The sequence below is a fragment of the Hemitrygon akajei genome, chromosome 16 (genome assembly GCF_048418815.1).
Source record: "Hemitrygon akajei chromosome 16, sHemAka1.3, whole genome shotgun sequence".
NCBI lineage: Eukaryota > Metazoa > Chordata > Chondrichthyes > Myliobatiformes > Dasyatidae > Hemitrygon > Hemitrygon akajei.
In genome coordinates, this window is record NC_133139.1 from 56,961,017 (window position 1) to 56,975,569 (window position 14,553).

General features: G+C 41.4%; 1 protein-coding gene across 3 annotated transcripts in view; it reads right to left on the reverse strand.

Annotated features, from left to right (window-relative positions):
• LOC140740068 (adhesion G protein-coupled receptor E5-like) overlaps nt 1-14,553 on the reverse strand; it is a 185,028-nt gene that overhangs the window by 27,115 nt on the left and 143,360 nt on the right. The window lies entirely within an intron of this gene.

Below are 14,553 nucleotides of genomic sequence, written 5' to 3' on the forward strand. Positions count from 1 at the left end.
AATGAGTTAATTTCTGTTTTACTCCCCACACTGAACTGGGCTTTAAAAAAGGCACAAATGCCACCCAGTTGGAAGGAAGCAATAATCTCAGCTATACCGAAAGAAGGCAAGGATAAAATGGAATGTGGGTCATTTAGACCAATATCCATTCTTAATGTAGATTATAGATTATTTACCTCCATCATGGCCAAACGATTAGAGGAGTTTCTACCCATACTGATATGTAACGATCAGACAGGTTTTATACGACAACGCCAGACACAAGACAATATATGAAGGACACTTCACATTATGGATCATATACAAAAAAATAAAATCGAAGCAATAGTGATAAACGTGGACGCTGAAAAGGTATTTGATTCAGTTAATTGGAATTTTCTTTACAGAGTTTTACATAGATTTGGTTTCCAAGACCCAATTATTAAAACTATGCAGACACTATATGATGATCCTACTGCTAGGATTAAAATCAATGGATATTTATCAAATAGTCTTACCCTAGAAAGGGGCACGAGACAGGGTTGTGCATGGTCATCGCTACTCTTCGCATTATATCTGGAACCTTTCACAAAGAAGGCTCTCCACAACTGACCTATAGAACATCTTCAGCATCTCACTACAGACATTGAATGACGCCAACCTTCTTAGGAAGTACAGTCGACTCTGTGCCTTCCTGCACAAGGCATCTGTGTTGGCAGTCCAGTCTAGCTTCTCGTCTAACTGTACTCCCAGATACTTGTAGGTCTTAACCTGCTCCACACATTCTCCATTAATGATCACTGGCTCCATATGAGGCCTAGATCTCCTAAAGTCCACCACCATCTCCTTGGTCTTGGTGATATTGAGACGCAGGTAGTTTGAGTTGCACCATATCACAAAGTCCTGTATCAGTTTCCTATACTCCTCCTCCTGTCCATTCCTGACACACCCCACTATGGCCGTGTCATCAGCGAACTTCTGCACATGGCAGGACTCCGAGTTATATTGGAAGTCTGATGTGTACAGGGTGAACAGGACCGGAGAGAGTACGGTTCCCTGCGGCGCCCCTGTTAAGAAGAGGGACGCCTCACGTCTTAATAAGCTGGTAAGGAAGGCGGGCTCTGTCGTGGGCAAAGTACTGGAGGGTTTAACATCGGTAGCTGAGCGAAGGGCGCTGAGTAGGCTACGGTCAATTATGGATAACTCTGAACATCCTCTACATAGCACCATCCAGAGACAGAGAAGCAGTTTCAGCGACAGGTTACTATCGATGCAATGCTCCTCAGACAGGATGAAGAGGTCAATACTCCCCAATGCCATTAGGCTTTACAATTCTACCGCCAGGACTTAAGAACTTGTTAAAAGCTATTATTAATGCTTTTTGAGATAGTGATTTAGATGCATATCATATTTTTTACTGAGTTAAGTATTGTATGTAATTAGTTTTGCTACAACAAGTGTATGGGACATTGGAAAAAAAAGTTGAATTTCCCCATGGGGATGAATAAATTATCTATCTATCTATCTAAAATGAAGATATCAGGGGAATTACTATTAAAGGGACAGAGCATAAATTGGCCTGTTATGCGGATGACATTTTGATCTATCTAGGGCAACCAACATACTCCTTACCTAAATTGATGCAATCCTTTGAACAATATGGTCAATTATCAGGATACAAGATCAACATAGATAAAACCCAATTACTTTCATATTACTATAGCCCACCAAGAGAAATTGAAAGTAGATATCCCTGGGCATGGCACACAGAGTCTTTCAAATATTTCGTTAAGTCAAAAGATTTGGCAAAATTATCAGAATGTAATTATCAGCCTTTATATAAAAAAATTAAGGAAGATATGGCAAGATGGAACCTGATTCTTTTTTTCAGTCTCAGTTCAAGGATTGAGTCTATTAAAATGAATATTCTGCCCAGACTGTTATATCTCTTTCAGACCCTACCAATAGAGATGAATCAAAATCAATTCAATGAATGGAACAAGATGTTATCAAGGTATATTTGGCAGGGTAAAAGGCCTAGAGTTTGTCTCAAAACTTTGCAGTTAGCAAAGGAAAAGGGTGGATGGGGCCTACCTTCTCTTACAGATTATTATTTTGCAACACAGTTGAGAGCTGTGATATGTTGGTGCAACCCATCATATGACGCTCAATGGAAAAACATTGAGGAGCGGGTACTTCCCATCCCTATACAAGCAATTTTGGCTGATAACAACCTGCAAAGGTATATAAATACTATTGATAACCCATGGGTGAAATTGACTCTTAAAATATGGAAAACTACTATAAAAGAATATAATCTAGAGGGAGATATTGCAATTCTTAAATGATGTGCATATGACTCGGATTTTACACCAAATAAATTGGATGCTAGATTTAAGGACTGGGCAGCTAAAGGAATAACAGTTCTTTGCAGCATAATGAAAGAAGGAACACTGTTCAGTTTTGAAATGCTTAGAGAGAAACACTTATTAGAAAAACAAGATTTTTATCGATAGTTACAGATGCGACAATATGTTAATGAGACAGTTAAAAATGTAACCAAGGCAAGTACATGCTTGATAGAGCTATTTAGAAAAGCATATAATTCAGATAATGGTAATAGAATCATTTCAAGCATGTATTACGGGTTGTCAAATCTTAAAACACATTCGACTTCATACATTAAAACAAAATGGGAGAAGGAAGGAGGGATAATTATATCTGTGGAAGAATGGACAATAATATGGAGGTATCAATGGAAGTGTACCAGTTCACAGAAATGGAGGGAGTTTGGATAGAAAAACTTGATAAGATATTTTATTACACACTCTCAGAAATCCCATTATGATATGTTTGCTCCCTCCCTGTTTGCTGGAGAAATTGTGGAAATAAAAATGCAAATCATTATCATATTTTTTGGGACTGCCCTGTTATCAAAAATTATTGGAGGGGGATACACAATGCCCTACAAGACATCTTTAAATGTGAAATACCCTTAGAGAGTAAGACCATATATTTTGGATATATACCTCAAGAATGGTTGAAAAGAGAAAAATATTTAATGAATATACAGTTGGTGGCTGGTAAAAAGACTCTTACTAGGAAATGGTTATCACAGGAGAGCCCAACTTTAAATGCATGGATGGAATTTACAATGGACATTTACAAAATGGAGAAGATAACAGCATCTGTTAATCATAAGCTGGAACAATTTGATTCATACTGGGAAAAATGGTCTAACTACATAATGTCTCATAGGCCTCATTTTATTCTCACAAATCAATGAATATGTTGTAAAAAAAAAAGATCACTCCCTACTTGTACATAGTTCTTTCCTTTTGCTTGTTTTTTCTTTCCGCTCTTTTCTATAAGTGTATACCTCAGATAAATACATTGTGGAGATTTGTGATATATATGATTATATGATATATATGTACAGTGTCTGAAATACATCTTATGAAAATGTTTGTTTGATGATGAACTTCAATAAAAAATAAATTACAAAAAAGAAAATAGGTAAGGTGGCATCTATGAAGATAGATTAAGAGTCTGAAACCCCCTGTGATGGACATGGACTGTGTCTTTAAAAGAGAGAGAGCAAGAGAGAGAGAAACTGACTACAGTACTGCTGCCTGCTTCTGGGTTACTATGGAGAGAGAGTTTGAGTTATATGATGGACAGTTGATGTTTACATAAGCTTACAGTGTGTTTAGACTTATACAAGGACACTTTTGCACACAGTCAGACACACAGCTGGAACCGACCATGGAAGATCACCAGTCACAGAAGAGTCACTGGATGGAACTTTCGAGTACCCACAAGGGTGGGTTGAGGATCGATCAGGAGAATCGATCAGTAGCTATCACGGTGTGTAGAAGGGCTGACCCCGTGGAGGCTACCAGTGTGTTTACCCTTGCCTGGGTGGTAGTTTTCCCTTGAAAACGGTACCCTTTGTGATAAGTTACGTTTGGTTAACTCGAGAGTGGATTTGGAGTCCGACGACAGAAGACCAACGACATCTGTTTGTTCGTTCTTCTCTTTTGGTGGATTTCACCTTGGCATACAGATGCCTCTCTCCCCCCACCAACTCCGTGCATTGAACATTACCATTGTAAGAATTTAAATCTTGCCACTCGAGCTTAAACAAGTTTGGGAATTATATTTACATACACTGTATATGTAACACTGCTAACTTTTGATTTACCTGGTTTAAGTTACTATATTAAGTGGTTACTAATAAATAGTGGTTTTCAGCATCAAAACCAGACTCCAGGCATGGTCTATTGCTGTTGGTTTGTTTAAACCATTGTGTGTACGTAACATGCCCTAAGTGACAAAGAAGGTGGGAAGATAGGGCAAAGGAATATCTGTGATAGGTTGAAACAGGGTCAATGGGTTGAAGGAAAGTTAGAGAATTATTATGTTTCTTTGTCTGTGATGTGTTGGTAATGGCAGAGTTGTGGGATCTGGTTGGGCTGTGAGGGAGAGAAAACCTAAGCCAATATCATGGCAATGGTGTTGGGTTCTGATGCAGATCACAGAAGTAAATTCCCTCATGTTAGAAAAATTATATGATGCCAGGAAAAACCAGTGCTTCTGTCTGCCCATTAATGCAATTAAATAGAACATCTATAGAAACAAGTATAACATGCCTGACAAAGAACTGCACTCCAGGGATTACTTGGAGTATGGATATATTCCCACGGGGAACAGCCAAGGTGCTGGAATTCCAGGAAAGCTAACAAATCAAAGGAACACTTGGTGAAAGGGATCTATAGTACTGATGATGATACGACAAAAGACAGTTCATTCTGAACTACTATTAAAATAAATTATCAGGACCTTGCAATGAGTAGGTACACAGCAGACTGTTCAGAAAAGCACTGAGATATCCATAGGAACACAATGGAGGTACTCATGAACAGTGACTGATAATGGATCTCATTACAAAACATAGACTATTTATTCCCCTTTATAGATGATGCCTGACCTGTTGAGTTCCTCCAGCATTTTGTATCTGCTGCTCAAAATTTCCAGCATCTGTAGAATCTCGTGTGGATGAACAGTAACTACTGATTATGTATAAACTGCAGAGAAGTGTTGTGGACTCTATGAGAGGCAAGATGCATGTGGTCCAGGGGAAAAATGGCCTTTATAAAAGTCCATATCACAAACTGGAAATGTTAGGTGGTGGTTGCAAGAAAACACTTGGAACCAACATTTTCCACTTCAACTCACTGTAAAAGAAATATTCCATATTAACTTTCTACCAATCATTCAAGTGTTCAAGTCTAAAGCAGTTGAATCATTAGGGCAAAGATGGATGCAGAAAAATGAATTCATGTGGATAGAAACAAAATAGTCAACATGGACTTGGTCAGGCTGAAAAGTTTGTTTCTGTGCTGGATGACTCTATAATAATGATCGTAGGTAATCTGATTATGACCACAACCATACGATAACATTTCATCTTCTCACTTACAAAGATGTGTAAAGTCTGGAGCAAGGTAAACAATTCAGATTTAAAACAATTAAATAAAATACTGATAGTTTTTGGTGACCAAAACAAGGCTAATAGAAAACCAAGGTATGAAATATCATATGCTGAAAAGAAATGGAAACTATCACTTGACTTCAATGTGGGTGAAGCATTGGAGCATGACTTAGGCAGCTAAAAAGCTGCATCCACTAGTGTGTAAAGATAGAGGAGAAAGAGAAACTTGTTTCAGTAACTCAGAGTGTGGCTCTGATGAAAGAGCTAGGATTTATCTCAAGTAAAAGGAGAATTCATCTCAGATGGCAGAATGATGTAAAACAAAGAATGCTGGAAGTTCCTTACAGGTCAGTTCAGTGAGAGAATAGTGCTTATTAGTTAGACATGACAACCAGCATGTCTTTAGGCTGCAAGCATTAAATCCTTTTGTGACATGGGCCAAGTCTAATGCTGCTGGCAGCTGCTCCATTTTTTAACTCCCATGTATGGCAGAATCACCTAAAATCTCCAACTGTGAAGAAGACAGGTCATACTATCAAAGGGAGGGTAAAGGAGAGTCTGACAAGTGCATATCAGTGCACAGATATGCTAAGATTACATCTATGAGACAGGCAAAGGCAAAAAGTACACTGAGGACAGTTTCTCCAGGAGTAGATTCTGTGACAAGCACTTTGCAACCACTGGGTAATGGGTGTCCAATGGCAGGATGAATAACAGTAGCTGCAGGAAAAATATATGATCATAAGACCATAAGACATAGAATCAGAATGAGGTTTATTGTCACTGGTGTGTGATGTGAAATTTGTTAACTTAGCAGCAGCAGTTCAATGCAATACATAATCTAGCAGAGAGAGAAAAGGAAATAATAATAATAAATAAAATAAAACATAATAATGAATAAGCAAGTAAATCAAGCCCATAAAGTCTGCTCCACCATTCCATCATGGCTGATTAATTATCCCTCTCAACCTCATTATTCTGCCTTCATCCTGTAACCTCTGACTTGTTGACTTATCAGGAACTTCTCAACATCCACTTTAAATATACTCAATGACTTGGCCTTGACAGTAATCCATAATAATGAATTCCACAGATTCACTACTCTCTGGCTAAAGAAATTCCTTCACTTCTCATTCTAAATGGACGTCTCTCTATTTTGAAGCTGTGTGCCCTAGACTCGCTCATATTAGGGAAGATCTTCTTCATATTTAGGCTACATCCACACTAGACCGGATAATTTTGAAAACGCCGGTTTTGCGTAAAAATGATAGGCGTCCACACCAAGTGTTTTTGAAAATACCTTCGTCCACATTAAAATGGATACTTGGGCGAATCTCCTCCCACTGGGCATGCGCAGGACACATCTACAGAAAACAAGCAACATGTTTGGTGTCGAATCTCGCTGTGAAAGTGCGCATTTGTGCAATTACAGACTAGAAAAACTTAAAAGGAAATTCCCAAATGACAGACAGCTGTTGTCTCTCACGCAGGAGGACTTAAAACTAAAAAAAAAACAAATACTGGAGCGTATGGAGGCAACTGACAGGGAGTTCACGAACAGTATGACCCGGCTGTCGATGAATATTAAAAAACTAACTAACTCTGTTACATTAATAAAGCACTTTGTTAAATGTATAAAACATGTCTGCATCAGTGTTATCTTGTATTTCCATACAATGTTATATTAGGCTGTTACACACCTATTGTCAGAGAAGTACTTGCATGAATAGGTAAACCACCTTCATACAAGCAAGGACAGAAAACAGGGCAAAGTGAGTATACTTATTTAGTCAGTAAGTTATGGGTCAAAGTATTTGGTGAGTACATTTCTAACTCTTCTGGCTTCAGTCTCATTGCTATCTGTTCTAAAATTGTTAGGTTGTGTGGGGGTTGCATTCAAGAAAACAATGAAATGCCGCGCTGCTGCCACTATCTGTTCCAGTATGTCATGACAGCATTTTTAAAAAATCCCCGGTTACCCTACTCTGCCCTATCGGCGTTTTCAAATTTACACACACCCTCCAGCGTTTTAGAAAAGCTTTTTTGGGGGAGGAAAATGTCGTTTCAGTGTGGATGGAGGGTCAAAACGAAGAGAAAAAAGCTTTGGTTACAGATTATCTGGTCTGGTGTGGACATAGCCACACTCTCTCTAGGACTTTCAATATTCAATAGGTTTCAATGATTGCCTCCTCACTCCATCGAGTATCAGTTCAAATCCAACAGAGGTCCTCACAGATTAACCTTTCCATTCTGGACCCTCAATGTCAGCACGTTTTTAAAAATTGTTTGAAATACAGCGTGGAATAGGCCATTCCGGTCCCCTTGAGTTGTGCTGCTCAGCAAACCAAAGCACACGGAAGAAACTCATGCGGTCATGGGGAGAACATACAAACTCTTTACAGGTAGTGGCAGGATTGAACCCAGGTCACTACTACTGTAAAGCATTGTGCTAACCACTATGCCACCATGCTGGCCTAAATATGGGGCCTAAAACTGCTGACAATACTTTAAGTACAGGCTTATTATGTTTTATAAAGCCTCAACATCATATCTTTGCTCTTATATTCTGGTCCTTTTGAAATAAATACTACCTCTTACTTAACCTGCAAGTTAATCTCTAAGGAGTCCTGCAAAAGGACTCCCATATCCCTTTGCACCTCTGATTTTTGAATTTTCTCCCCCTTTAGAAAATATTTAACACCTTTATTTCTTCTACAACACTATATTTCACTTGCCACTTTTTTGCATATGTGCCCAATCTGTCTAAGTCCTTCTGAAGACTCCCTGCTTCCTCAACTCAACTGCCCCTCCACCAATACTTGTATCAGACTTGGTCACAAAGCCATCAATTTCATCATCCAAATTGTTGATATTTAACATCAAAAGAAGTCCCAATACTGACACCTGCAGAATACCATTAGTCATCAGCAGTGAACCAGAAGAGGCTCTTTTTAATTATTACTCTTTGCCTCCTGCCTGCCAGTCAATTTTCTATTCATGCTACACACACAAAATGCTGGTGGAACGCAGCAGGCCAGGCAGCATCTATAGGGAGAAGCACTGTCGATGTTTTGGGCTGAGACCCTTCGTCAGGACTAACTGAAAGGAAAGATAGTAAGAGATTAGAATCATGGCCCTTGAATCCTTGCAAGCGGAACAGGTGCTACACCTGCCCTTACACTTCCTCCCTCACCACCATTCAGGGCCCCAGACAGTTATTCCAGGTGAGGTGACACTTCACCTGTGAGTCGGCTGGTGTGGTATTGTCAGGGTCCAGTCCGGTCCAGAATCCGCGTTCCGGGTCTCGATCCGGTCCGAGGGCTCTGGACTCTGGGTCCTGCAGTTGTCCCTCCCATCACCCGTGAACTAGTTAGGACCCTCCTGGCTCAAGGAGGCACACCTGTGACTCATTGAACTGCAGGTGCTTATAAGGGGCCTTGGGAGTGGGACCAGGTGGGTGGTTGTTTTGTTTCGTTTCCTGTTCTCCGCTGGCTCCGAACTCTTCTCCGCATTCTGTTATCCTGCCCGAGCTCAGATCTACTCCTCATTGTGCTTCTCTGCCCTGTACCAGTATTGCCAGGTTGGTCCTCTCCCCCACCTTTCTTCCCATGCGCTGGTCCCACTTCTCCACTCGTTTGTTTTGTTCGCGCGGTCGCGCTGTCTGCCGGCCGTTCCTGATTTTCCCACTATCATGGCTGTTGTGTTGGTCACCCTGGACCTATGCCCGTTCCTACCCCTTGCCTTCGTCGGGCAGGCCCAGCCGGTCTGCCGCTGCCCGGCAGGGGTTCTGCCCCATCCTCCTCTTCCGCCCGAACCCTGGGATTGTGCCCCGCACCTGCCTAGGGGTCCACGTCGTGCCCAGGTCTCCGGTGTTTCTGCCTGGAAGGGCTCTCCACCAGCTTATCTAGCCACCTAGACCTGCCTGCCTGAACCCCGGGGACCTGCCTGAACTCGAACTCCGAGAGCCCGCTCCGCCCTGCCTGGCTGAACTCCGGGAGCCCGCTCTGCCCTGCCTGGCTGAATTCCGGGAGCCCGCTCCGCCCTGCCTGGCTGAACTCCGGGAGCTCGCTCCGCGACAGTCTATCTACCTGAACCCCAGCTCTACCCTTAAATGCCATAGCATCCCCATCCTGTCCTCCCCCTAGTACTTCAGTGTCTGTGTCCTGCGTTTGGGTCCATCCGGCCGCGTTCCTGACAGGTATACTGCATCCGGTGCTCCCGGTGTGGCCTTTTATATATTGGTGAGACCTGACGCAGACTGGGAGACCGTTTCGCTGAACACCTACGCTCGGTCCACCAGAGAAAGCAGGATCTCCCAGTGGCCACACACTTTAATTCCACGTCCCATTCCCATTCTGATATGTCTATCCATGGCCTCCTCTACTGTCAAGATGAAGCCACGCTCAGGTTGGAGGAACAACACCTTGTATACCGGCTGGGTAGCCTCCAACCTGATGGCATGAACATTGACTTCTCTAACTTCCATTAATGCCCCTCCTCCCCTTCTTAACCCATCCCTAATATATTTAGTTTTTTGTTTTTTTCCCCTCCATTGTTTTTCTTTCTCTCTCTGCCCATCACTCTGCCTGTTCTCAATCTCCCTCTGGTGCTCCCCTCCCCCTTTCTTTCTCCCTAGGCCTCCCGTCCCATGATCCTTTCCCTTCTCTAGTTCTGTATCCCTTTTGCCAATCACCTTTCTGGCTCTCAGCTTCACCCCACCCCCTCCGGTCTTCACCTATCATTTCACATTTTCCCCTCCCCCTCCTACTTTCAAATCTCTTACTATCTTTCCTTTCAGTTAGTCCTGACGAAGGGTCTCGGCCCAAAACATTGACTGTGCTTCTCCCTATAGATGCTGCCTGGCCTGCTGCATTCCATCAGCATTTTGCGTGTGTTGCTTTAATTTCCAGCATCTGCAGATTTCCTCGTGTTTGCCTTCTATCCATGCTAATATCTTAACAAGATAATGCCATGGCTCTTATCTTGTTAAGCAACCTCATGTCTGGTACCTTGTCAAAGGTCTTCTGAAAATCCATATAAACAACATTCACTGGTTTTTGTTTGCCTATTTTGCCTGTTATTTCCTCCAAGAATTCCAACATATTTGTCAGGCAAAATTTCTCCTTAAGGAAACCATGGTGACTTCAGCCTACCTTATGATGAGCCTCATCCTTACTAGTGGATTCCAACATCTTCTGAAACACTAAAGTCAGGCTAACTGGCCTATCTCTTCCGCCTCCATCCCTTTTTAAAGAATGGAGTAACATCTGCTATTTTTCAGTCCTCTGAAAGCATTCCAGAATCTAGTGATTCTTGAAAGATCATTACTAATGCCTCTACAATCTCTTCAGCTACCTCTTTCAGAGTGCTGGGGTGTAGTCCAAGTAGTCTGGGTGACTAATGTACCTTCAAATCTTTCAGCTTCAAGTATCTTCTCCTTTGTAGTAGCAACTACACTCACTTCTGCCCCCGACACTGTCAAATTTCTGGCCTACTGCTAGTATCATACACAGAGAAGACTGACACAAAATACTTGAAAAGTTTGCCTGCTATTTCTTTCTTCTCCATTACTACCTTTCAGCATCTTTTTCCAGCAAAATGATATCCACTCTCACCTCTGTCTTATTCTTTATATATCTGGAGAAAATATGGTATCTGTACATTATTGGCTAGCTATTAGATAGATAAATAGATAGATACTTTATTCATCCCCATGGGGAAATTCAACTTTTTTCCAATGTCCCATACACTTGTTGTAGCAAAACTGATTACATACAATACTTAACTCGGTAAAAAAAAATATGATATGCATCTAAATCACTATCTCAAAAAGCATTAATAATAGCTTTTAAAAAGTTCTTAAGTCCTGGCGGTAGAATTGTAAAGCCTAATGGCATTGGGGAGTATTGACCTCTTCATCCTGTCTGAGGAGCATTGCATCGATAGTAACCTGTCGCTGAAACTGCTTCTCTGTCTCTGGATGGTGCTATGTAGAGGATGTTCAGAGTTATCCATAATTGACCGTAGCCTACTCAGCGCCCTTCGCTCAGCTACCGATGTTAAACTCTCCAGTACTTTGCCCACGACAGAGCCCGCCTTCCTTACCAGCTTATTAAGACGTGAGGCGTCCCTCTTCTTAATGCTTCCTCCCCAACACGCCACCACAAAGAAGAGGGCGCTCTCCACAACTGACCTATAGAACATCTTCAGCATCTCACTACAGACATTGAATGACGCCAACCTTCTTAGGAAGTACAGTCGACTCTGTGCCTTCCTGCACAAGGCATCTGTGTTGGCAGTACAGTCTAGCTTCTCGTCTAACTGTACTCCCAGATACTTGTAGGTCTTAACCTGCTCCACACATTCTCCATTAATGATCACTGGCTCCATATGAGGCCTAGATCTCCTAAAGTCCACCACCATCTCCTTGGTCTTGGTGATATTCTTCATTTCATCCTTATGGTTTTTAGATGTCATCTGTTGGTTTTTTAAAAACTACCTAATTCTCTAACTTCTCACTAATCTTTGCTACATTATATATCCTCTTTTTTGCTTATATGCTGTCTTTGACTTACCTTGTCAGCCACAGTTGCCTCATCCTCTCTTTAGAATACTTCTTTATCTTTGTGCTGCTTCTATCCTTTGCCTTCCAAATTGCACCAGAAGCCCCAGCCATTGTTATTCTACTGTCATCTCATTTATTGTCCCATTCCAATGAACTTTGGCCAGCTCCTTTCTCATGCCTCTAATCCCTTTAACTCCACTGAAAATCTGATAGTATGACTTCACCTCCCTCTCAAACTGCTGGGTGAAATCTATAATATTGTGGTCACTGCCTCATATAAGTTACTTACCTTAAGCTCCCTAAGTAAATCTGGTTCATTACACAACACCCAATCCAGGAATTGCCTTTCTCCTGGTGGTCCCAACCACAAGCTACTGTGAAAATCCATCTCACAGGCATTTTACAAATACCTTCTCTTGGGATCTAGCATCAATTTGAGTTTCCCAATCTAACATTGCATGCCTTTTCTATCTCCCATTGTAATATATAAGCAATGATTAGGTCTTCACAGCCAACTGACAATGAATCACCATCCTCTGCCTTAAGAAACTTTCCTCATTTCTGTTCTAAGGACATGTCTCTGTTCGAAAGGGAATCAACACATGTCAAGAGAAGAGTGCAGATAGCATATGTAGAAGTTCGCAGACTAGGAAGTGACAGAACTGCAGCTTCCCATTGTGCTTTGAGAAGGTTCAGAATATGGCCTTGAGATCAGGTCAGGCCATTTGCAATGGTTATCCAAAGAACTGGTCTCCATATTATCCAAATCTGGATAAAAGGGGAGTTACAATGTAGTGGGGTGGGAATATGCTGAGTGTGGGTGGATGATATTTTAGCAAGGGGGAAACAGAATTAGATTCAATATCACATGTATATGTTTTGAAATTTGCTGTTTGGCAGCAGTAGCAGTAATAAATAAACCTATAAATTAGAATAAGAAATATATTAAGTTAAATAATGTATACAAAAATAACGCAAAAATAGTGAAGTAGTGCTCATAAGTTCATTGTGCATTCAGAAATCTAATTGAGGAAGGGAATAAGATGTTTCTAACATGTTGAGTGTGTGTCTTCAGGATCCTGTAACTCCTCCTTGATGGTAGCAATGAGAAGAGGGTATGGGTTGGGCCATAGGGGTCACCTTTTTAAGATATTGTCTTTTGAAGATATCCTCAGCGCTGGGGAAGATAGTGCCTATGATGGAGCTGGCTGAATTCACAAATTTCTGCAGCTTTTCCCAATCCTGTCCAGTGGCCTTTTCATACCAGACAGTGAGCAACCAGTTAGAATGCTCTCCATGGTGTACTTGTCAAAATATGCGAGAGTGTGTGGTGACATACTAAGTCTCCTCAAACCTCTAATGAAATATAGCTGTTATTGTACCTTTGTAATGGCACCAATATGTTACTACAGCCAGGGCTTTGTTTGGAGATGGGTGGGATTATTATTGAGAGGGGAGAGATTAATGCAGGGTGCAACGTTAATGTGGTGATGGGGGTGGAGTTCTTGCAGAGATGGGCATGGTTACTGTATGGAGGGCAGGGTTACTGGTGAAAGTGGAGGAGTTATTGTGGAGATGAGTAGGGTTACTGATGAAAGGGGTGGGGCTACTGTGGAGATGAGTGAGCTCATGGTAGGGAGGGCAAGATTACTGACAAAAAGGGCGAAGTTATTGCAGAGATGGTCAGGGTTATTGTATGGAGGGTAGGGTCACTGATGAAAGGTTTGGGATTAATATAGGGTGAGTTGGGTTACTATGGATATCGGAAGAGTTTCTATAGGATGAGTGAGAGTATGGTGATTGGGCAGGAGATGATATTAACAGGAAGGCTAAAAAAAAATAGACAGTGCTTTCAGGGAAGTGGCCTCATCATGCACAGGAGTTATGTTAGCTGTTTACTGGCTGCTGCACTTGGATAGTGCTGGGCCTAGCTCATGGCTAAGAGCAAGTAGTAAGGAATTCTGATTTGTTGCCTCTTATAAACAGAAGTATCCTGGGCAGCTGTGCACAGCTGCTGGTAACCATTAAAACACAAGAGATTCTGCAGGTGCTGGTTATCCAGAGCAAAACACGCTGAGTTCCTCCAGAATTTTGTAAGTCAGGTAACATCAGGTAGAGGAACAAATAGTTGATGTTTTGAGTCAAGATCCTTCATTAGGTGGTAACCACATTACAAGTTTGCTCTATTCAGAGAGCTGATGAGATTCCAGCAGCACAGTCAGACAGCGTGCAGCAAGGTGCAAGCAGGAAGTGAAGATATAGTACAAAGGGAAAACAAGAAGATATACAGAAAATAAACAATTGCAATTCATTCTTTTGCATATTTACAGTATAAATTCTTGAAATGATAACCAAATTTACAAACTTGTATTTTTAATTGTAACTAAACTCAAGGAAATTTTAAACCTCGCAATGAGTTATTATATAAATCTTCAAAGTAAGTTTTTATTCACCTTCCCCTCTTTAAAGGGGAAAGTGTGGTATGAGGGCATATCCTGGCTGGTGCATTCCTGTT